Raw genomic sequence first — 23,249 nt, forward strand, 5'->3', positions numbered from 1 at the left:
AGGGACCAAAGTTGTGGACATCAGGTGAAGCAGCGAGAAACAACCATCCGGTCAACCCGGAGGAATCTCTAGCCAGACTGTTAAGTTCTGGGACCCCCAACCTACAGTGGCCAGTCCACTGAACAGGCTGGACCAAAGACCTATCTCCAGTGGGCATCAGTCAGGGCCGGCTTTTTTGCTGCCCCAAGTGAAGGGAAAATAAAAAGCTGCAGTCAGCGGCAGCTCTACCACCACCGCCTCATTCTTCAACGGTGATTCAGCAGCACGTCCTTCCCTCTGAGAGGGACTGAGGGACCTGCTCCCGAATTGCCGCTGAAGAACCAGATGTGCCGCCCCTCTCCGTTGGTCTGCCCCAAGCACCAGCTTGCTGTGCTGGTGTCTGGAGCTGGCCCCGGCCTCAGTCACCCAGCAGGAGGTGGGGAAAAACCTCACTTTAGTTCACGAAGAGAGGGAAGTCAAGCACATTGAGCTCCAGGGTTTGGCAGCAAATCAACATATTTCCAGGAGGCCCTACTGAGATTTAAACTCAGATTACAGGATTCAGAGACCTGAGTGCTGCCCATTACACAATGGGACCTGCTGCTAGTTCCTTTTCTAGACCCCTGTGACTCTCAGCTGGCTAGTTTGCACTCTGCACTTATTGCTTCCCACCAGCGGCTTCCTCTCGCAGGACTCTCTCTCCTCCTCCAGCGACTATAGTCCTGCACTATCAGATCCGTGGGTCCTGCCCTGAGTCCCCGCATCCCCCTGCTTTGTCTCCATTCCCTGCAGGCTGCAAAAATGTCAGGGGAGGCTGCCCCTCCCTTCACTCGGTGCTCCCGCTCATATCAGCCAGCTGCAGCCTCCTCTCCTGGAACTCAGCCATCTGTCGTTTCATCCAGTCATACAGTCACAGGCTGATTAGCTCCCCTGCCTGGATGCTCTTGTGGAAATCCCACAGGCGACACTGCAGGACGTGGCACCCTTGGTTTCTTTAGTGTTGCGGTGTTTGCCCAACTGCCAGAACAAAGCCGCCAACTCCTCCCTCACTGACTCCCACCAATCCCCCTGGTTGCCATAGGACCCTCTGATGCTTTCCTGTTCTGCCAACATTGCCAGGCCTCGCCCCCTGCTCCTTTATCTTGCAAGCTCTGGATGTTCAGCTTCCAATATCCTCTGCCCTGGGTCAGGGAATTGCCCACACTGAGCACATGGTGAGAGCTGCGTGATCCGAACAGTCCATTGGCACCACCCTGCACTGGGCTGTCGACGTGCTCTCCTTCACGGAAATCCGGTCAGTGCGACTCCTGGCCTGTCCCCGCAGAAAGGTGTATCCCCTCTGTAGCAGGTGTGAGCTCGGGTCAGAGGAATAGGAGGCTATCGCCCACCCTCCACACGTTCAACTACGGAGAAACAAGTCCTCTAAGCCGACCTTGCTACAGACCTGCGCCAGCTAGTGCTCATCATAAAAAAGTTTCCTCTGATGGTTGGGAAAACAGGACCAGTGGTCCTCCGGCCAGCTGGAACAATTGAAATCCCCCCAACACCAAACACCGTGCAGTCCAGAGGAAGGGAGCCACTTCCTTCCATTGATCTTTTCTTTCACACCTTAACTGGGACGATAAACACTAATATAGAGTAACCAGTGCCACGGAGCACAAAATCCACCACTAATTAGGTACCTAGTCAGAGCTCCACCACCTTCTGTACTCACACCACGGATGTGAAGAACAAGACTCCAACCCCATCGTTCTTCCCTGGCCTGGAGGACCAGAAAGACAGGCCCTTTCTCCAATCACCCTCTGCCCATCAATGTACCCTGAAGTCATTAATCTGCATTTCTTGAATGCCCACCCTGTCTATGTCCAGCTGCTCCAAGGAACTGAACATCAAGTGCCTCCTCCTGGGCCCCCAAATCCCTTGCACCTTCCACATGGCCACTTTAACAGATGTCCCTTCCCTGGTACTACCCTCACTCAGCTGCACAGAGGAGCTTTCATCCTCAGTCCCTGCCCATCACCCCCTCTGGCACTATTCCCACTGCCTCACTTTATTCCTGCCATATTTGGTCAACCATTAAGTCATATGGGAAAGACAGATCCTATCCCTCATTGTTAAACGTCAGGTGGGCCAACAGCCCACAGTCTGTTGTCTGGCTTGGGAGCAGGGGCTCGTGTCAGCTAAAGGGTCTGCTACTGCTCCCAGGAAAGAAGCCAGCCCGGCACAAAGAGGGATGAAAGGGCCTGCCAAAGCCCGGGTTTGAACCAGGAACCTTTAGCTCTTCAGGCTAACACAGCTGCATGGCATTTCTTTGGCCTGATGCGTCTCTGCCCACGATGTTTTTGCAGCAGTTGCACCCAAAAAGGACGTCATTGTGAGGGGCCCATGAAGACAAGACTCGCTTTGGCCTGCCTTGCTCAGTTTGACTTACTTCCTCAACCTGTTCCTGCCCTAGTGCCTGAATCAACCTGGTAGCAGAAGGGGAAAGGCGGGCCAGTGGCACAGGGAGGAGGTTGAGTTGGACCCTGAGCTAGATGAGACCCTGGTGGTTGAATTTTTTTTCTTGAACTTCTTTAGACGGCTGAAGCTTAAATTGCTTAGAAAACAAAAAAAAGCCCCATAGGCCAACAGAGCTTTGAGAGAAATAGCATTTATATTATCTTTAGAGCTTGATGTGTTAGCATGAGGTTTTTCTAGGAGGGGGCTATTTTGTGATCTATATTCACCTAGCTGTTTGGTTTCATGTGTTGTCGGTATGAGTGAGTTGCTGAGGCAAGGCTTGCATAATGTAGAAAATAACTTACCGATATCGTTTTGAGTTTCATTTTTTTTCTTCATGCATCATTTCATTTCCAAAGGAAGGAATTAGAATAACTCATCCCCATATTTTCTGTGTTAATATTGAATGGTACAAAAAGGTTATTCATACTGGCCTGTCCGGTTATTCTAGATGACCTTATGCAGCAGAGCTCATTAGCAATTAATTCTTTCATCCCCATGATTTCCTGTAAGGCCAGAGTGGGTCAGACCAACGGTCCGTCTAGCCCAGCGTCCCGTCTCTGACTTTGGCCACTACAAGAGCTTCTGGTGGAGTGCACAGAACAGGACAAGCTGAAGTGATCCACCCTCATCTTCCACTCCTGGTCTCTGTGTAGTCAGAGATTTAGGGCTTGCCTCAGGCGTGGGATTGCATCACTGACCAACTTCACTAATTACTCTCAAGGGACCTAGTCTCTATTAACGTCTCTCATTCTCGGTGGAAGCCAGTTGTACCTTTCGCCCTCACAACGTACCATGGCAAGGAGTTCCGCACGTGAATTTCATCAGGCGGCTCGCCCTCCCCCCACCTTTACTGCATGGTGGGAAAGGGTGAATAACACTTTGCGCTTCACTTGAGCCCATTGATTCCTGGCTTCATAGACCTCTCGCATAGTGGTTCTCAGCATCTTTTTACCAGGGTCCCCTAAAATTAAACACACAGCCCTGTGGATCCCCAACCATTGGTGAAGCGGGGGGGGGCACATGGGGTCACCTGCCTCCCCCCCACCCACGTTCTGCCTTGCATTGTGCCATGCTCCCTGAAGTGCTAATGTAACAGGGCAGAGCAGTGGCATGTTTCCCTGGCTAGCTCCTGCCTACTCATGGAGTCAGCGGCTGTGAGGCAACCCTCCCTGATGGCAGGGGGCGAGCTCCCTTCTGCAGTGATACTGCCATTGTTTGTTGTGCCCCCTCTCCCCCACAAACAAGGCAGGCAGGCTTGGTGGCCTACTGAGCAGCCACTGAATTTGGGGTAGTGCAGCCACAGCATTGTGCAATTCGATGGTATTGGCCTCCGGGAGTTATCTGAGAGTGCTCCAATGTGACCACTCTGGACAGCACTTTCAACTCCAATGCACTAGCCAGGTGCACAGGGAGAGCCCTGGGAATGTTTTAATTTCATTCCCTGTTTTTTGGAATAGGGAGGCCTAGAGATATTCAGGCTGCCTGCAAAGGCCTAGACTTTATCACTTAGCTAGTGACAGGGGTATAAAACAAAGACCCAAAATCCCAGTCTGCCTGTGTCTGGGCCTTCTCTCCCTCGGAGAGTCTGAGCCTTGTTCGTAGGCTAAGGCCTTTGGCTAAGCAGCAGGGGCAGCCATGAGCTGGGAAGCGAACGGTCCCATCCTCACCTCCCAAACCCGTCACACTGAACAAGGTGGGGTTGGGCTGTTAGGCAGACGATCCTGTCCCGATAGTGTCCATCACCAGCAGATAACGAAACAGATCTTAAGAGAGCATCCGGTCTGGCAAGAAATCCCTTCTCAATGGTTGTGGTTGTGAAACCCTCATTTCTGTAGGGTTTATCTTTCTGGCTCCCACTTTTCTATTGTCAATCTGTCTGGTTCTCTAATTGTTTCTGGCTGCTGCCGAGTTAATTTTGCTGGGTGTAAGTTAATTAGGGGAGTGGGATATAATTGGTTAGAGAATTCTGTTACGATTGGTTAGTCACATTTCAGTAAAATGATTGGTTAAGGTCTAGCTGAGAATATTACTGTATAAACTGGGGTCAAACAGGAAGTGGAAGGAGAAATTGGAATCTTGCTAACGGGGGGGGAAGGGAACAGGAATGGGGAACGTGGAACAGGGACACAGGCAAGGCTCTGCGGTGTCAGAGCTGGGAAGGGGGACACTGGGGAACAGACTCTATCAGTCTATAGAGATAAGCCCGACTGGTGTGAAATGCTTCGGAATCTGCTTGCTTGGAAACTAACCGCAGTAAACATCCCTTTGTCTGCTACGCATGCGCTTGTTTCTTTTCCCTTTGGGCCTTCCAGTGAGGCAGTGACCAGCAGAGCACCAAGAGCCTAGGCCATGAGGCAAGAGGTGGCTGAGGCGGCGGCCTGCCAGGGAGCTCTCTTGCTGCCTGGGCTGAAGGCAAGAGGCAGGCCTGGGCGTGGCGAGGGCCTTCTGTCCTGGAATGAGGCTGCACTGCTTCCTGGTCCCCTTTTCCCACCACCCTGGCAGGCGGCTGCTGCGGGAGAACACGAGGGAGGCTCTGGGGGCGCTAGGCAGCGCTGTGTGTGTGGCTGTCAGGGGAAAGAGCCAAGGCTCCTGACTCGACCTGCCATTGACTCGCGTGACTCTGCGCGCCGTCAGCCGGGGCGGGGCGGGCCAGGCTGCGGACGTGACTCAGGCTTGGGCCGCATGGCCGCGCTTTCCTGACGAGGCATGAGGAGGCGGGCCAAGAGCTTTGCACAGCGTACAGGGAAGTGGGAGGGAGGCGTCTTTGAGCCGGCGTGTCTCCTCCGCTTCTCCCTTGCCGCTTGGGCGGAGGCGGGAAGGGAGCGAAATGTTCCCAGCTGAAGGTTTTGCGCTCGGCCTTGAGGATTAAGCCTGAGCCTCCGGCACGGCTGCTGTCAGATGGGCTTTTGCAGCACGGCCCCCACACTCCTGTAGGCAGCAGGTGAACCCACTGTGTCCAGGAGGGAGCCACCTGGTTACTCCTTACTGGCTGACCTTACCCCCCTTCCAGCCCCAGATTCGCTCCCTAATCATCCTACTGCTGCTCAGAGCCACAGCCATGGAGGTGCTGAAGGAGGGAGGGGTGACACTAGGGTGGGGTTCTTCTCTAAAGATGGCTGGCAGAAAGGTGGTGCTCAGCTCTGTCCATTGCCTCGCTGCCAGGGGATGCAGACATTTCTGTAAGGCACATAAAGGGGCTATTTAGTGTTGAAGCAAAGGCGAGGAATGTGCATTTATGAGAGGGAATTTCCATCTCTTCCATAGCTGTACATCAGGGCTCCAGTGGCCTAATGGATAAGGCATTGGCTTCTGAAGCCAGAGATTGTGGGTTCAAGTCCCGTCTGGGGTGAAAATCTGCTTCTTTCCTGTATATTGCAAGGAAACAGCCTTATTTTAAAGCTGGGAGATGTTTTTTTGTTTGAGCACAAAGTCCTGGATCTTGGGAACAATCACCAAGGATCTTAGAAGGCTCAGTCTGGTGACCTAATGGATGCAACCCCCACCCCCATCCCAGGGCAGCCCCATCTGAGAACCAGGATCCATGGAGCAACATTCCCCTCCTGCCCTGACAGGTGGGCTGTGCAGATGATGGTGGAGGGCAGCAGGATGGGAGGTTGCACTAGCGCTGCCTGGGCTGTATCTGCGCCAAGGATAAATGGAGGGGGTCATGCAGCCTGTGCCTGACACTCCCCAGTGCTACATTCACTCCAGGAACAAGTCAAATCCTGCGCCAAGGGTGGTGAATTCCCATGTGAGCACACAGTGTCCCTGTCCACCACACATGCTGCACACACATCAACTGCAGCAAAAGAGACACAAACTGCACACGGAGGAGACAGCTGGTTTGTTTCCAGGTTGCTTTTATTACCAAAGGTACTGACGTGTGGTCTCTCTTCTTTTTCTGTGGGCAGAAACGCAATGGAGGAGAATCTCACATTCCTGAGCTGCCAGGTGACAGTGGCAGGAAGAAAACGCTCTGCAATGAAATTTAAAAAACACTCATAAATAATTTAACAATGAGAAGTAATTAAATAAAAAAAAATCCAATGGACACACATGCTGGTGGCTTGTTCCCACCCCAGAGAGCGAAGGGCAGGGAGTGTGTGAAAGGCAGGTGGTTAAGTCTGAGTGAGCATATTCATATTTCGTACAAGTTAAACAAATTATAGCAGACAGCTACAAGATACTCCATTTGGTAACATCAATACAGAATATATAAATCTACAAGCAATACAGCCATACACAGCTAAGACAGGGTGTCCACTTAATACCAGAGTTCCCACGGTCAAATAGCTGGAAGTGCCTTCACAGTCACTGCTAAACGAAACAACATTGTGCAGAACCAAGAGCAGCCCTGCTGTGCCATTAGGAAGCCTGCAGGAGACTCAGCAAATCAATCTATGATTCTGTGCTTCTGCTTAGTAGTTACCAAGTGTGCTCAATGAAAGGGTGGGTGGGCACCCAGCCAGCCAGTAGCTATAAAATCCCTCTAAGGCCTGGTCTACACTATGACTTTAGGTCGAATTTAGCAGCATTACCTCGATTTAACCCTGGACCCATCCACATGATGAAGCCCTTTTTTTCAACTTAAAGGGCTTTTTAAATCAATTTCTTTACTCCACCTCTGACGAGGGGATTAGCACTGAAATCGGCCTTGCTGGGTCAAATTTAGGGTAGTGTGGACACAATTCAACGGTCTTGGCCTCCGGGAGCTATCCCAGAGTGCTCCATTGTGACCGCTCTGGACAGCATTCTCAACTCAGATGCACTGGCCAGGTAGACAGGAAAAGGGTCGCAAACTTTTTAATTTCATTTCCTGTTTGGCCAGCGTGGCGAGCTGATCAGCACAGGTGACCCTGCAGAGCTCATGAGGAGCTCATCAGCATGATGTGCACTTTGCCCGGCCCGTACTTTGTGAGAAGTCTATGACCATGTCTATGTCCTCATCACTCTCGTCACCGCACTGCTGTTGCCTCCTTGCCTGGTTTTGCTTTTGCAGCTTCTGGTTCTGCACTGAGAAAAGGCGTGAAACAATTGTCTGCTGTTGCTCTGATGGAGGAAGGGGCGACTGACAACATAGCTTACAGGGAATTAAAATCAACAAAAGGGGTGGCTTTGTATCAAGGAGAAACACAAACAACTGTCATACAGAATGGCCCCCTCAAGGATTGAACTCAAAACCCTGGGTTTAGCAGGCCATTGATTTCACAAAACAAATCAAATCAATTTCTTGTTTTGATTCATCTAGCTTTTACATCTTAGGCTGGTAGCAAATGGTGTAGTATAACTGTTAGTCATCATCATCATCTCCTAGGTGCTTGGCAGAAGATAGGAATTACCTGGCTGAGTCACTCCTTTGTCTGCCCAGGTGCCCCAACTGATTTCACTAAGATCAGCAAAAAGAGCACCTAGGATGATTATGGCTACTAATCATAACACACACCTTCTGCTGCCAAAAGGCAATGAGCTGCTGCTGTGTAGCAATGCAGTCCCATGTCTGCCAGAATCCAGGAGACGTACGTTGATGGTGAGCTGAGCGGGCTCCATGCTTGCCGGGGTATGGCGTCTGCTCAGGTAACCCAGGAAAAAAGGTGTGAAATGATTGTCTGCTGTTGCTTTCATGGAGGGAGGGAGAGAGAGGGGGATCTGATGACATGTACCCAGAATCACCCATGACACTGTTTTTGCCCCATCAGGCATTGGGATCTCAACCCAGAATCCCAATGGCGGAGACTGCAGGAACTGTGGGGTAGCTACCCACACCTACCCAAATTGCAACGCTCCAGATGTCGACGCTCACCTTGGTACTGTGGACGCAGTCCACTGACTTAATGCACTTAGAGCCCTTTGTGTTGGGACACAAACAATCAACTGTATAAAAACAATTTCTAAAAAACTAACTTCTATAAATGTGACCTAATTTCATAGTGTAGATAGACCCCAAGACACTTGATCACAGCCTTGGATAGGCTAAGAGACTACTTACACTTTGGACTGGTCTACACTGAGGCAGGGGGGTGTCAATGTAAGATACACAACTTCAGCTACAGGAATAGTGTAGCTGAAGTTGATATATCTTATTTTGGATTATCTCCTGTTCTCACAGCACAGGATTGACAGCTGTGGCTCCCCCATCCACTCCACTTCCACCTCTTACCCTAGTAAAGTTTCAGAGTTAACAAAAGCACATTTGGGGATTGATTTATTACATCCAGACAAAACACAACAAACCAAAGCCCAAGCAATCAATTATCACCCCCCAACCCAGGGGATAGGGTGAATATACCCTTTGATCAAGGGTCAACTGAAACATATTTGGGTATTGATTTATTATATTTAAACAAGACACAATAAATCAAAGCCCAATAATTACTCCTGAGTCAGTAGGAATACATCCTTTGATCTGAGCTCTAAAGAGCCAAGCATCAATGCTGACACCCTTGGATGTTACACAGCACCTCTACCCCCACCACTTTTTACCTTGCCATGACGAGCTCCCAGACACGCACCAAACACCATTCACATGACTTTGAGAACTAGGTAACTCTAAGTGAGGATCACTTCACAGAAATGACGCCAATGGAGAACTTCAAAGCAAGAACTATTAAGGCACAATTCTGTTTAAAGCCAGAGAAGTCTTTCAGCCTCCTTCCTCTTGCTGGTTTCTCTACACTCCTAGTTTGCACAAACCCACCCACTGACCTGTGACTAACAATCTCTCACTGCTAACTCTTATAGGAAAACAGGCCAAAGAAAGTGTATGCAAGCGCTATACCGCAGCCCCAATGCTCTTTTCGGTTCCTTCCCACAGAACTTTTGCTCCATACCAGTCCAGTTCCTTGCTGTTGCTTGTCTAACCGCTGCGTGCATGTGCTATACCCTGAGCTGATTCCTGATTTTTGTGCTCAATACAGCCTTGCCTGTCTATGCCTTTGTGGTGCAATGGGTCAGTGCGTTTGGCTGTTAATTGAAAGGCTGGTGGTTCGAGCCCACCCAGGGACTGTGATAAGCCTGTCTTGCTTCCCCGAGGACTGTGAGGGATCCTCAAAAGTCCAGTTTTGCTGCCTTTTGGCCTCAGTGCTTTCAGCTGGTGGCCCGAAGAGCAGGCTGGATGCCATTCAGAAACCCATCTGCCAGCAGCCGTGCCGGAGGCTCAGGCTTAATCCTCAAGGCCGAGCACAGAAACTTTCAGCCGGGAACATTTCGCTCCCTTCCCACCTCTGCCCAAGCTGCAAGGGAGAAGCGGACGAGACACGCCGGCTCAAAGACGCCTCCCTCCCACTTCCCTGTCCGCTGTGCAAAGCTCTTGGCCTGCCTCATGCCTCGTCAGGAAAGCGCAGCCAGGCTGCCCAAGCCTGAGTCACGTCCGCAGCCTGGCCCGCCCCGGCTGACGGCGCGCAGAGCCACGCGAGTCAATGGCAGGTCGAGTCGGGAGCCTCGGCTCTTTCCCCTGACAGCCACACACACAGCGCTGCCTGGCATCCCGAGAGCCTCCCACACCAGCAACCGCCTGCCGGTGTGGGTGGGAAAAGGGGACCAGGAAGCACTGCAGCCTCATTCCGGGACAGGAGGCCCTGGCCACGCCCAGGCCTGCCTCTTGCCTTCAGCCCAGGCAGCCAGAGGTGCCAGGGAGCTCCCTGGCAGGCCACTGCCTCAGCCACCTCATGGCCCAGGCTCTTGGTGCTCTGCTGATCATCGCCTCACTTGAAGACCCAGAGGGAAAAGAAACAAGCCCATGCATAGCAGAGGATGGTTTTGATCCATCAACTTCTGAGTTATGGGCCCAGCACGCTCCCACTGTGCCACTCTGCTGGCTTTTAACTTGCTTGCTACCCAGCTGCCACTATCCGGATTAGTGCCTTACAAGCTCTCGCACTGGCAGGCAGCTGTGCAGGCTGCAAGGCAGCTGCCCTGTAACAGGATTTTACAGCTTATAGAGGGAAAAAGGGATCTATTTGGGGTTTGGACCCCATTGGGAGCTGGGCAGCCGGTTTAAGATCGGGTGGCGTAAGGAATACATAATCTGCAATAGCCCCGACTGGGGGTAAAGAGCTTCGGTGTGTGGAAGGGTGCAGGGTTAATTCGGTTTAACACTGCTAAATTTGGTATAAACGCATAGTGTAGAGCAGGCCTAATGGGGATCTCTGGGGAACAGACGTCATTGCTTTAAGAGCGGATTGCTTACTGTGTACATCTCTTCTGAAGCATGTCAGCACCTTCGGCTCTTGCAATGCCTGCTGCTTGTGCGTAACTGTTCTGATGCATCATTCCTACGGAGCCAGTTCCAGTTTGTTAGTCCTGCCTCTATGAAAACGAGCTATGGAAGAAATATCTGACTGGCTGAAGGGGTGTTCCTCTGTTAGTTAGAAGAAGTGATTGGTGAAATTCGGGAAGACGTTTATTTGTAACAGAAGCTAAAGAGGGCATTTTAAAAAGTTTCTTCATACGTTAGGTGCCACAATGAGACATGCATACAGTGTGCTGTTTGTCAGTCTCGCTGTCTCTGTGATCATAGGGAGATTTGATATATTAAATTACACACTGTAACCACTAAATATAGGCACTCTAGACGTTAGACTATAGGCGTGGGAGGTTGTTTTAACACAAAGTGCTTGGTCTCCCTAACTACGAGGATGAGTTAAAGTGCTTTTTCCTGAGTGTAAAGCAAGTAAGCAGTATTGCTTTGATGCAGTTGTTGTCTGTTATTGATGATTTTTCTTTCTTCCCTCTGGGGGGTAGAAGGGAAAGAACACAGACTGAGTGGTTAGTCTGTATAAATTATTTTAAAAAACATTTTTTGAAGTTGGTGTTTAACTTCTGTTTCTGATGTGTATATTTAGAGAAGGGATGTAGTGATTGTAACTAATATTATTGCTTCTGTATTGTGGGAGGATGTGGGTATTTTTCAGTGAGTTTTCTAATAGCATGACAGAAGAAAATGCAGTGTAAAAATACAACACTTTCTATTTAAACAGTTGCTTAATTGAACCTCTAATTGCTTGAACTTCTAAGTCCACCTTTTTATGCAGTGTCCCTCTCTTTTGTCCTCCCTCGTTCTAGTTTAAAGTTATAGGCTCATGGATATTAATTCTGCAAGTTCTCTCCACTTTCCACTTTTTCTTCTTTTCTCCACCCTCTCCCCCGTTTTGAGTAGCCCCTATTTCTACCCCTAATGCTCTGCCAGTTCGTTGGTATGCAACTTTCTCGGAGCCTCTCTGAGCCCTTAGTACAGGTCGTAAGGTGGAAGTGGGGGAAGAGAAAATGGGACCCACAGAACCCCTGGCAGGTAAGGGGACTGGGAGAGCTTGGTTTGGGAAGGAGGGAGGAATGGGGGAGAAGAGGCAAATAGGGGTGCACACAGTCTCTACAGTGGTGGAGAGAATGGGGGCCCTGAAATGAAGCGAGGGGATACGTGGAGGTACACAGAACCCCTAGTCCTATGGAGATTGGAAGACCCTGGCATGGGGGGAAGGGAGGGCACACAAAGACCCCGGCATGGGGGAATAGAGGGAACACAGAGTCCCTGCCATGGGGAAGTGGGAATGGGGGTGTGAACAAAGCCTTTGGTGTGGGAAGAAGTGTGGGGAACTTGGTATGGGGAGAATAAGGGTGCAGAGATTCTCTGGTAAGGTCTGAGATTGGGGGAATTTCAGGGAGTCCCTAAAAAGAGTGGGATGGGAGAGGGCACATAGGGAGCTTCTAGGAGTGAATTGAGGGGTGCTAGGAGCCTCTGGGGCGGGCAATAAACTCGACCTGTACAAACTACAAAGTGTGCTCCCCACACTGCTGTGAAGAATGTGGCCATCTGCTGACAAAAAGGCTGTTTGCAAAAGGTACGATCCATTTTATTTCGTGACCACTTGTTTTAAAAAACGAGTCTTTACGACGTTAATCAGGGTAGCCGGGGATTGGCAGCAGGGAGGGTGTCTGTGCAGGAGAAATGGCCGGCGCTTAGCTAGAGACGTGCTTTCGAAAGGGATTGTTGGAGGACGATTTTGACAAGGTTTTCTTCCAATCAGGCACCGAATAGGTGGGATTGCTTGAATGCAGCTGCTGTCTGGCGCTGATGCCCGCTGCTTCTTCCTGCTGGAGAAGCAGGAGGGAGACAGCATAGACTGTGGGGAGGGGAGGTTGTATTAAACGAATGAATGAAAAAGCTTTAAAATATGACTTTTTAAATTATGCTTTGGGAAGTTTATAACAGCTGGTTTTGTTTCTAAATCTATAGAATACTTAGTTTTTCTATGCGTTGTTGTGAGGGGTTTGCTTACTCAGCCTTTCTTTTTATTTGTTTGTGATGTGGGATTTTGAAAACCAGTTTAGAAATCAGTGGGAATTGAGTGTCCAGATCACTTGTATGGCTTTGAAAATTCTCCTACAGGCAGCTTTAAGCCTTTGCCTTTTCCCATTTTTCAGGAGAAAGAGACTGTAGTTAAATACCTGTTACACCTCTACAGATGGTTACCGAACACTCTCCAGGGAAACAAACGTGTACAGTACGTGACTCTAATGGCAGCTCTCTCTAGCTTTCATTCAAGACTATTTGGCTAGGCTCACTAACAGTTATTGATATTTAGATTGCTATGAATTATGGGTGCTGCTGTTTCAAGGGGGAAAATCGTGGCGATATACTTGCAAAACTAGAGACTTGCTGTCTCCTGGATACACCGTGCACGGTGTTGAGGAATTGTGCTGAGAGCAGCAATTGAACCAAATCCCGCTGCTCAGCCTCCGCTTTGCAGCATTTAAATGGTTGAGGTCAGGGCCGCACAGAGGATTCCGGGGGCCCCGGGGTCTTCGGCGGTGGGGGACCCCACTTTGGCGGTAAGTCGGCAGCGGGGGGCCTTCCGTTCCGGGACCCGCCGCCAAAGTGCCCCAAAGACCCACGGCGGGGACCCCCCTCTGCCGAATTACTGCCAAAGCGGGACCCGCCGCCGAAGTGCAGCCCCCACCGCGGGTCTTCGGGGCACTTCGGCGGCGGGTCCCGGAACAGAAGGACCCCCCCCACCGAATTACCGCCGAAGATCCGGCTGCACTCCGGCGGCGGGTCCTGCTTCGGCTGTAATTCGGTGGCGGGGGGTCCTTCTATCCCGTAGAGGAAGGACCCCCCGTCAGCGAAGACCAGGAGCGAAGAAGCTCCGGGGGCCCGGGCCCTGCGAGAGTTTTCTGGGGCCCCCGGAGCAAGTGAAGGACCCCGCTCCAGGGGCCCCAAAAAACTCTCGTGGGTGCCCCTGCGGGACCCGGGGCCTGGGGCAAATTGCCCCACTTGCCCCCCCCCCGCGCGGCCCTGGTTGAGGTTGCACTAGTAGGATGTAGGGGCGCCAAGTTTCCACTATGCTGGGGGGGCTGCCCCCCTCGGGCTCCTCCCAGGCCCCGCCCCCACCCCCACCCACCCCTTTCCCCAATACCCCACTCCCGCATTCAACTCCTCTCCCTCCCTCCCTGTCAGCGGGCAGGAGGCGCTGGGGGAGCGAGAGGAGGTGACGGGGGCGGGGGCTGCTGCTGGGCACTAATGACCCATCTGGTATCCCCCCCCCGCCCACGGATGCTCCAGTCTCGAAGCAGCCAGAGGCGGTGCCTGCCCCCGGTCACGTGACACGCGAAGTCTCTAGTGCCGGGGAACCGGAGAGAACCAGCCGCAGCCCCGGGCGGGCAGAGCTGCGCCGGGCCGGGCTCCGCCTGCGGGGAAACGGGCGCGGCACCGGCACGTGGCAGAGCAGAGCCTGTGAGAGGCGGGGCAGGTTCGGGCAGTAACAGCAAGAGGGTTTGATTGGTCGGTAGGAGCTCCGCATGCTAATCAGGAGGCGTGTTTCTGTAAATAGCGACATAAACATCTTCTAATGGCCAGTGGGCTAAAGCTGTCTCGAGTGTGCTTCATGACATGGGGACCTGGCTTTAGACTTGTGTCCTTTAGTTTGCTGGGGGTGAAACCCGGTGTATGAAAACACTCACCGTGGGGTAAAAGCGTGTGCGCATTAGCCTGGGTTTGTAGCTGAGCAAAACTGTGTTTTCAAAGATTGTTTTTAAAGTTTGTGATTAAGGAAGTGTGGTTGAAAGTGTCTGATCTGGTTAACCAGCAGGGGAAGTTACATTGTTTCTTTTAAGCGTGAAGTAAACACCCAGTGTTGTTTTCATAGAGCTGCTCTTTGCTATTGATGACTTTACCTGTTTTCTTTTGGGGGAGCCAGCAGAGGGAGAGCACGGACTGAGTGGTTAAACCTTGCAAAGGAAATTGAAAAATATGTTTTGGGGTTTTTCTGTTACATGAATCTGTTTACAGTTTTTGCTGATAGTCTGTTTCACGGCACAACTTAAATTTGTTTTGATAGGATTTGGAAGAGAAGTAAACCTAGTTTGCAATTGGTGTTTTAAAGATTTCTAGTTCAGTACTTACTAAAAAAAATTTAATATTCCTTTATGCTGCTGTATCTTTTTCTTTTGTAATCTATGTCAGAATTTAGGTAGGGTCCTGTGTCTGCACTTTCTCTTCTTTTTCTACTTTCTTCTCTGCTTTTCTTTTCTTCCCTTCCCATTTTTCTGGAAGCCCCTAGTTTTACTCCTGTTGGTGCCATTAGGCATATCCCTAGATAACTCAGGAGGGTAGAAAAACACAGTGTTAATGAAGTCTTTCTGTACTAGGCCTGAATTGAACCAAAGTTATTTTATGCTTGTCCAGAGTCCCTCCATATTAAATTCTAGTTGAATTCCCAAGTTAGAAGTGAGAATGGAATGTGTAACTGCTCCTTATCAGTACAGCACTGGCAGGAGATAATAAAGAAGCCCTACTTGTGTTTAGTTTAGAAAGAGGAGAAGGGGAGGGAAGGCAAGGTAATAAATCCAGAAGTAAACCAACCTAACAGCCTTGAAAAGTTAGGAGATAAATTGTTTGCTGTCAAGGATGATTTAACCTGTCTGATGTAATTGCCGGCTATACAATATGCCTATTATATGGGAGGGGACTAGAAGGTAGAAGGGGGGTGAGTGGGCAATGGGGGTAATGAGGATGCCTTGTTGAAGTCATGTATAAGAAGAGACACACAGCTTGCATCTGTGTGCAGGATTTGAGATTGTAATATCTCCCTTTGCACCTTACTTGGGCTCAAATAAACTTTTTCTGCATTCTCCACCCTGGTGTGATAATTAGTGCGACGCACACCGGGCAACGAACCACTGTTTGCTGCCTCAACACTGGCAACACTCCTACTGCTCTGGCAGGGGGTAGGCAGTTTGCTCTTGGCCCCAAGCCCATCAGACAATCCACACAGGATCTGAGAGTTGCTGTCGCCTGGCCCTATAGTGGGTAGAGGGTGGAATGGGGAGAAAAGCGGCTCACACAGAGCCCCTGCCATTGGGGAGAATGGGGGACCTTGCTATGGGTGGAATCAAACACACAGAACCCCTGCCATGGAGAAAGACTGGGGAACCCTGCAATGGGTGGAGGAGACAATGAAGGGCATGGGGGGAGGGGTTTACATGAGGGATTTGCATATGTCAACATCTCCCATGCCCCACTGGGTGTTTTCCTTCCCATCTTATTTCTTCTCTTTTCTGTTACTCTCTTTTTTTCTGTCTGAGGTAAATGAAAAATCCACACCCCTGAGAAACGTAGCTGAGCTGACCTAAAGCCTCCTACAGTAACTCCTCACTTAAAGTCGTCCTGGTTAACGTTTCGTTATGTTGCTGATCAATTAGGGAACATGCTTATTTAAAGTTGTGTAATGCTCCCTTCTAATGTTGTTTGGCAGCCGCCTGCTTTGTCCACTGCTTGCAGGAAGAGCAGCCCGTTGCAGCTAGCTGGTGGGGGCTTGGAACCAGGATGGATCGGGCAACCCCCTATCAGCTCCCCACTCCCCTAAGTTCCTTGCACAGCAGCTGCCTGCAGTTCAGCTGTGTCCCCCTGCCATGTGCTGCTCCTGCCCTCTGCCTTGGAGTGGCTCCCTGAGACTGCTGCTTGCTGTGCCGGGGGGAGTGAAGGAAGGGGGGACTAATCTCAGGGTGTCCCCCTACCCCCTGCTCCTGCTAATCTCAGGGTGTCCCCCTACCCCCATCTTCCATAGAGCAGGGCTCAGGAGGGAGAGAGCTTGCAGCAGCTGGGATCACAGCAAGCTGATCTAATTAACAAGGCAGTGTACTTAAGGGAAATGTGCATATCTCCCTCCATTCCTGCTGCCTTGCAGAGTGGGAGAGTTAACCCTTGAGGGCTCAGCCAATTGCTAGTTCATCATTTAGCAGTAAGGGAAATATCCCACCCTCTAACTCCTCCACCTCAACCAAGCTTCACAATCATCATCACTGTGTACCAGTATTAAATTGTTTGTTTAAAACTTATACTGTGTTTGTGTGTATATATATATATATATATACACACACACAGTCTTTTGTCTGGTGAAAAAAATTTCCCTGGAATCTAACCCCCTCATTTACATTAATTCTTATGGGGAAATTGGATTCGTTTAACATCGTTTTGCTTAAAGTGGCATTTTTCAGGAACATAACTACAACGTTAAGTGAGGAGTTACTGTATAGACTGCTAGTTGTAAAAGCGAGAGGGGAGAGCACAGACTGAGTGGTTAGATTTTGTATACTGAATAAAAGAAGGACTTTTTGTAGTGAACCAGAAATCTAGTTATGAGGAAGGTTAGATATAATAGCTTTATTTAGAAACTTGTATAACGCTTAGGTGCAGATAGTCTGGTTTTCTTTTTGCTGGGGTGGGTTTTGAGTAAATCATTAGTCTGCTTGGTTTCTTTCCTAATCTGAAGTGGATTGAGCATCTAAATCCTTCTACTCCTCCCTCCTCCCCCTCAAATGTGAAGGGGAACAGCCTCAACCTTTTGTCTTATTCTGCTTTGTAGGAGAAAGATGCTCTATTTAAATAGTCATGATCCATTTAGGTTAATTCTTATGCTGAATGGCGGGTAGGAGAGGGTATAAATCATTTAAGACTCTTGCCCCACTCCCTGTGTGGCCTGTGTTTTTCTTTGTTTTAAAATGAGACTGTCTAGTTTTTATGTATATCTATTTGGGTGGTTTCACTCATATTTATATTGCTATGAATTTCATGTGCTCTTGTCTCACAGCAGACATGGGGGAAAAGCCTGTGGCAATGGACTTTGCAAAATTATAGACTAGTGATTCTCAACCTGTGGCCCAATCAGCAGCTGCGGCCGATGTGGCATCCTCAGGGCCATACAGGTAGTATATATTGTGTGGATTCTGCTCACATAACACAGAGAAAGTTGCCTATGCAGCTCACAATGGTAAATAGGGTCAGACCAGAAGATATCTTCTTTCCAAGTGGGAATTGTGCAGGGAGGAACAACAGACCTAGTGCAGCTGTGTTGCCACTGTCTGCTAGCACTGAAATGGTTCAGAATGCCTTGGTTCAAGTGGCACCAGTTCTAAAAGTAAGGGTGATTTAGTGCTGTGGTTCTCAAACAGGGGTATCCAATGGTCTTCCAGGGGGTACAGCAACTCATCTAGATATTTGCCTAGTTTTACAACAGGCTACATAGAAAGCACTAGCAAATTTGTAACAAATTAAAATTCATACATTGATTTGTTTATACTGTTCTCTATACTATACACTGAAATGTAAGTACAATACTTATATTCAAGTGATTTATTTTTATAAATATTGCATCTGATTTTGTAAGCAAGTAGTTTTTAAGTGAGGTAAAACTTGGGGGTATGCAAGAGAAATCAGACTCCTGAAAGGGGTACAGGTGTCTCTAAAGGTTGAGACCCACTGATTTAGTGCAGGTACCACCGGTAACATAGAACCCTGCAAAAACTTCTAGTGTAGATGAATTTGAGAGCAAGCTGGAGAGAAACAGCTGCGGAGCATGCTAGAAAGGGCTGACCTGTCCCGATTGTCTGTGCCTGACAAGCTGTCATGTGGTACGGAGGAGCCTGTGAGAGGTATGGCAAAGCAAGAGGGTTTGATTAGTTGCTAGGAGCTCCACATGCTAATCAGGAGGTGTGTTTCTGTAAATAGCGACATAAACATCTTCTAATGGCCAGTCTTCTAAAGCTGTCTCAATTGTGCTTTAATGAAATGGGAACCTGGTTTTAGATTTTTGTTCTTTAATTCGCTGGGGGTGAAACCCCTTGTATGAAAACATTCACCATGGGAAGAAAGCTTGTGCACATTAGCCTGGGTGTGTAGCCGAGCACAGCTTTATAAGACTGTACTTTCAGGGATCATTTCTATAGTTTGTAACTAGAGAGTTGTGGTTGAAAGTGTCTGACTTTGCTAACCACGATGAGGAGTTAAAGTGTTCTTTTCTAAGCATGAGATGAGTGAATAGTGTTGCTTTAATGCACTTGCTGTCTGCTATTGATGACTGTTCTTGCTTTCCTTTTGGGAAGCTGAGAAGAAGAGAACACAGACTGAGTGGTTAGTCCTTATAAAGCAAATTTAAAAATAAATATCTGAGCTTGTTTAAAGCTGTTGTTTAGTAGCAAGTCTTAATTTCTTTTGGTAGAATTTGGAAGAAAAGTAAAGGTAGTGTGAAAACTGGTGTTTTAAAGGTTTCTAATTCAGTTCTTACTGAAAGTTTTTTAAGTTTTATTTATGCTGCTCTCTCTCTTTTTTTCTTGTAATCTATTTCAGAATTTAGGTAGGGTTCTGTGTCTGCATGTTCTCTTCCTTTTCCACTTGCTTCTCTCTTCTTCCCTTCCCATTTTTTGGGAAGCCCCTATTTTTTACTTCTTCTGCTCTGGCAGGGGGTACGCAGTTTGCTCTTGGCCCCAAGCCCATCAGACAATCCACACAGGATCTGAGAGTTGCTGTCTCTTGGCCATATAGTGGGTAGAGGGTTCTAAAGCTGTGTCAGGGTATGTCTACACTATGGGATTATTCCGATTTTACAGAAACCGGTTTTTGGAAACAGATTATATAAAGTCAAGTGAATGCGGCCACACTAAGCACATAAATTTGGCGGTGTGCGCCCATGTACTGAGGCTAGTATCGATTTCCAGAGCGTTGCACTGTGGGTAGCTATCCCATAGCTATCCCATAGTTCCTGCAGTCTCCCCCACCCATTGGAATTCTGGGTTGAGATACCAGTGCATGATGGGGCAAAAACAGTGTCGTGGGTGATTCTGAGTAAATGTCGTCAGTCAATCCTCCCTCCATGAAATCAATGGCAGATAATCATTTTGCGCCCTTTTCCCTGGATTACCCGGGCAGACGCCATAGCATGGCAACCATGGAGCCCGTTCAGCCTTTTTTTCACCGTCACTGTATGTCTACTGGATGGTGCTGACAGATGTGGTACTGCAGTGCTACACAGCAGCATACCCTTGCCTTTTGCAAGTTAGCAAAGATGGTTGTTAGCCATACTGTACTGTCTGCTGCTTTGCTAATTGACAATGATAGTTGCAAGTTATACTGTACTGTTTGTTGCTGTCGTGCGTGCTCTTGGCTAGCTTCAGTGAGGTTGACTGGGGGCATATGGACAAAAATAGGAATGCCTTCCTAGATCATTCTCTTCTTTAAGCTTTGTCTAATGGAGAGGAAGTCCTGGCTAAACTATCAGGCAAGCCTACTAAAGAACTAGAGAAGCAAATGGCTGCTCCAGGTCAGAGCCCCAGATATCTGGCAGAAATGATGAGCTGCATGTCATTCTAGGGGGTGCCCCTGCAACAACCCCACCCATTGCTTCCCTCCTCCCCCATCTCTCCTGGGCTACTGTGGCAGTTATACCCCCATTTGTGTGATGAAGTAATAAAGAGTACATGAATTTGAAACAACACTGACTTTATTGCCTCTGCAAGTAGAATTCAAAGGCAGGAAGGGGAGGGCAGCCTCCACCTGCTATGATATTCCAGGCAGGACTGAATCTTCATTAGACAAAGCTTAAAGAAGAGAATGACCTGGGAGTCATTCCCATTTTTGCCCAGGCACCCCTGGCCGACTTCACTAAGGCCAACCAGGAGCACTCACGGGACGACGATGACAGATATCAGTCCTCCGATATCATCTGCCCTCAGGAAGGGAAAGAAAGGGGATGCTGCTGTGTAGCGCTGCTGCACCGCGTCTGCCAGCAGCATCCAGTAGACATACGGTGACACTGAAGAAAGGCGAGAAACAATTTTTTTCCGTTTGCTTTTGGGGGGTGAACATATACCCTGAACCACCCGTGACAATATTTTTGACCCTTCAGGCTTTGGGAACTCACCCAAGAATTTTCTTGACTAGCTTCACCTCTGCACCAACTTGCACTTTTCCTATGTGAGCCTCGCTAGCTCAGTTGGTAGAAGCAGCAAAGAGTCTTGTGGCACCTTATAGACTAACAGACGTTTTGATATAAACTCGTAGTGTTGACTGGGCCAGAGAGAGCAGCAGGTTTCCCCTATTGTTTCTTGCTCTTGTTTTCTTGACTAGTTTCTCCTCTGCACCAACTTGCTCCTGTTCTTCATGATCCTGATTAGCTTAGTTGATAAAGAATCAGACTTTTAATCTGAGGATCCATGGTTCAAATCCGTGGTCAGGTGATAAACTACTCATGAAGATCTTAAACTGTCTTTCTCATGTCCTCTTTGATGTTACTTTTTCTCTACAGGATTTTCCCTTTCCTCAGAAGGGCCTTTTTGTGTGTGAGTTTGAAGGGGCAACTTCCTGACAGCCCCTCTGTCCTTGCAGCCTGGAGGAATAAAGGTCTCTGGGCATAGAGCATGTTCCTCCCCTGCGCGCGCGCGCGTGCGCGCGCGCACGCACACACACACACACACACACACACACACACACACACACACACACACACACACACACACACACACACACACACACACAGAATATCCCTACGGAATTAGAATCACCTGCTGCCTTCACCTGTCCTGCTGGATCCCCAAATGAAGATGCTCTTCAGCCTAAACTCATGTCCCCTCTTTTCCCAGTGCCCCTCAGTCCCTGCTGTGCTCACTGCTCCTCACTCCCAGCCAGAGCCTGCTCCTCTTCACCCTTCCCCTCTGTCCCAACCCACAGCCCCCTCCTATTCCCAGTGCCCCTCAATCCCAACCCACAGCCCCCTCCTATTCCCAGTGCCCCTCAATCCCAACCCACAGGCCCCTTCTCCTCACGCTGCTCCTCAATACCAACCCACAGCTCCCTCCTTCCCTCCAGCAGCAGGTGCTTCAGACCCCCTCAGGAAGATTTTCTTGCAAGGTTTCGTGTACGAGTCTGCATGTGGATTTTACAGTATGTTGGAAATAGGTTGGGTTGCTTGCCGAAATGATCACTTTTGGCTGGTGTTGGATTCCCAGTCTCCATGTTACAGGGGCAGGAGTAAAATAAAGGGTTTTTATCCTTGTTGTGTGACTCGAGGGCAGCAGAACTGGGCTTGGCAGACCCTGATGGAGGGACTCACCCTCAATTCAATAGCACTTGCTAGGCAGGGGACAGGGGTTCTAAAGCCAAGGGGGTTGTGTCCTGGGTCCTAATACTAAAATTTAGGTGTTAGACCAACCCTAACACAGAGTAGCAGTGGAGGGATGAGTGAGTCCGTAGACAACATAGTGAGTACGGTGCCTTCTTATTTTCTCCCTTTTTCCACCCAGGCTGGCAGGTGAACTGTACAGAGGCACCTCTGGGCTTGCACTGACTAAGGACAACTGCTGTGAGTGGGGTGAAGAGTGGGGATGGCTCCTGTTAAAGGACGTTTGGTTGCTGGATTTATGAACCGTAGGGAGAAGGACACTGCCCAGCTTATTTGGGGGGTGGGTCTTTCCCTTGTGGTTTATGTTTATGTGTTGGGGCTGCTGACATGACTTCTGCTAACCCTGGGCTTACATTGCAGTGTAGACATACCCTGAGAGGGCATCTATACTGTGATAAAATCCCACTGGCCCGGCTGGCCTGGATGATCTGATTTGGGCTCCTGGGGCTCAGACTGGAGCCCAGGCTCGGAGACCCTCACCCCTCGTGGGGTCTCGGAGGCTGGGCTGAAGCCCAAGTGTCTACACTGTAATTTTATAACCCTGCAGCACAAGCCCCACAAGCCTGAATCAACTGACCCAGGGTTTGAGAATAGTGACTTGGGTGTGTTAATGGCAGTGTAGACATAATGCTAGGCTATGTCCACACTGCAATGAAACACCCACGGCTGTCCCGTGCCAGTGCAGGCTCCCAGGCTAGGGCCGTGGGGTGGTAAATTTGCACCGTAGACATCTCGGCTCAAGCTCAATATCGGGCTCTGGGAGCCCTCAAGGTTGGGAGGGAGTTTAGCAAGCAAACAAGGTAAAATGGCAGTGGAGTATTACCCTGGACTCAATGGCATTTCTCCATTGGTCTGTCTGCTTTGGGGCAGGGACAATAACACGTCCTGCTGCATTTGTTATTTCAAAGGGCGGTTTAGGATTTTCATTCTCACACACGGTGCACAAGGCAGGACTCAACCCTCGGTGCAAACTAAATGAGCTGCCCACAGGTTCTGACAGCCACAATGAGCCCTTTCATGTGAGAGCTGAGACCTGCCCCTGTCCCAGAGGGAGGGGGGTCATCTGTGATAGGCTGGAACACTGACCTATCAGCTCTTAACTCCCAAACTTTCAGTAACTCTATTACCAGTGCCTGTGAGTGTAATTTAAACCCTAAGAAAAGCCACACTGGGCTAAACCACAGGTCTACCTAGCTCTGTGTTTTGTCCTCTGACAGTAGCCAATACCAGGTGCCCTAAGAGTTACTCAACAAGGCACCACTGGGAGTTAAACCCAGAATCTCCTGTTTACAAAACAGGTGCTTTAGCCAGCTAAGCCATGGTGCC

At 49.4% G+C, this 23,249-nt stretch overlaps 4 non-coding genes and 1 pseudogene across 4 annotated transcripts; 4 read left to right on the plus strand and 1 right to left on the minus strand.

The window, feature by feature from the left end:
- The first annotated feature begins 5,757 nt into the window (after positions 1-5,757).
- Positions 5,758-5,830, plus strand: TRNAQ-CUG. Its single transcript has one exon. It is a non-coding gene; the product is annotated as a tRNA-Gln (tRNA).
- A 5,224-nt stretch (positions 5,831-11,054) lies between these two features.
- LOC123359182 lies at positions 11,055-11,246 on the plus strand (annotated as a pseudogene).
- Positions 11,247-14,479: 3,233 nt separating this feature from the next.
- On the plus strand, positions 14,480-14,695 carry LOC123359184. Its single transcript, XR_006575833.1, has one exon. It is a non-coding gene; the product is annotated as a small nucleolar RNA U3 (small nucleolar RNA).
- A 3,970-nt stretch (positions 14,696-18,665) lies between these two features.
- On the plus strand, positions 18,666-18,882 carry LOC123359180. Its single transcript, XR_006575831.1, has one exon. It is a non-coding gene; the product is annotated as a small nucleolar RNA U3 (small nucleolar RNA).
- Positions 18,883-23,175: 4,293 nt separating this feature from the next.
- Positions 23,176-23,249, minus strand: TRNAT-UGU. Its single transcript has one exon. It is a non-coding gene; the product is annotated as a tRNA-Thr (tRNA).

The sequence above is a fragment of the Mauremys mutica genome, unplaced genomic scaffold, assembly GCF_020497125.1.
Source record: "Mauremys mutica isolate MM-2020 ecotype Southern unplaced genomic scaffold, ASM2049712v1 Super-Scaffold_100101, whole genome shotgun sequence".
NCBI lineage: Eukaryota > Metazoa > Chordata > Testudines > Geoemydidae > Mauremys > Mauremys mutica.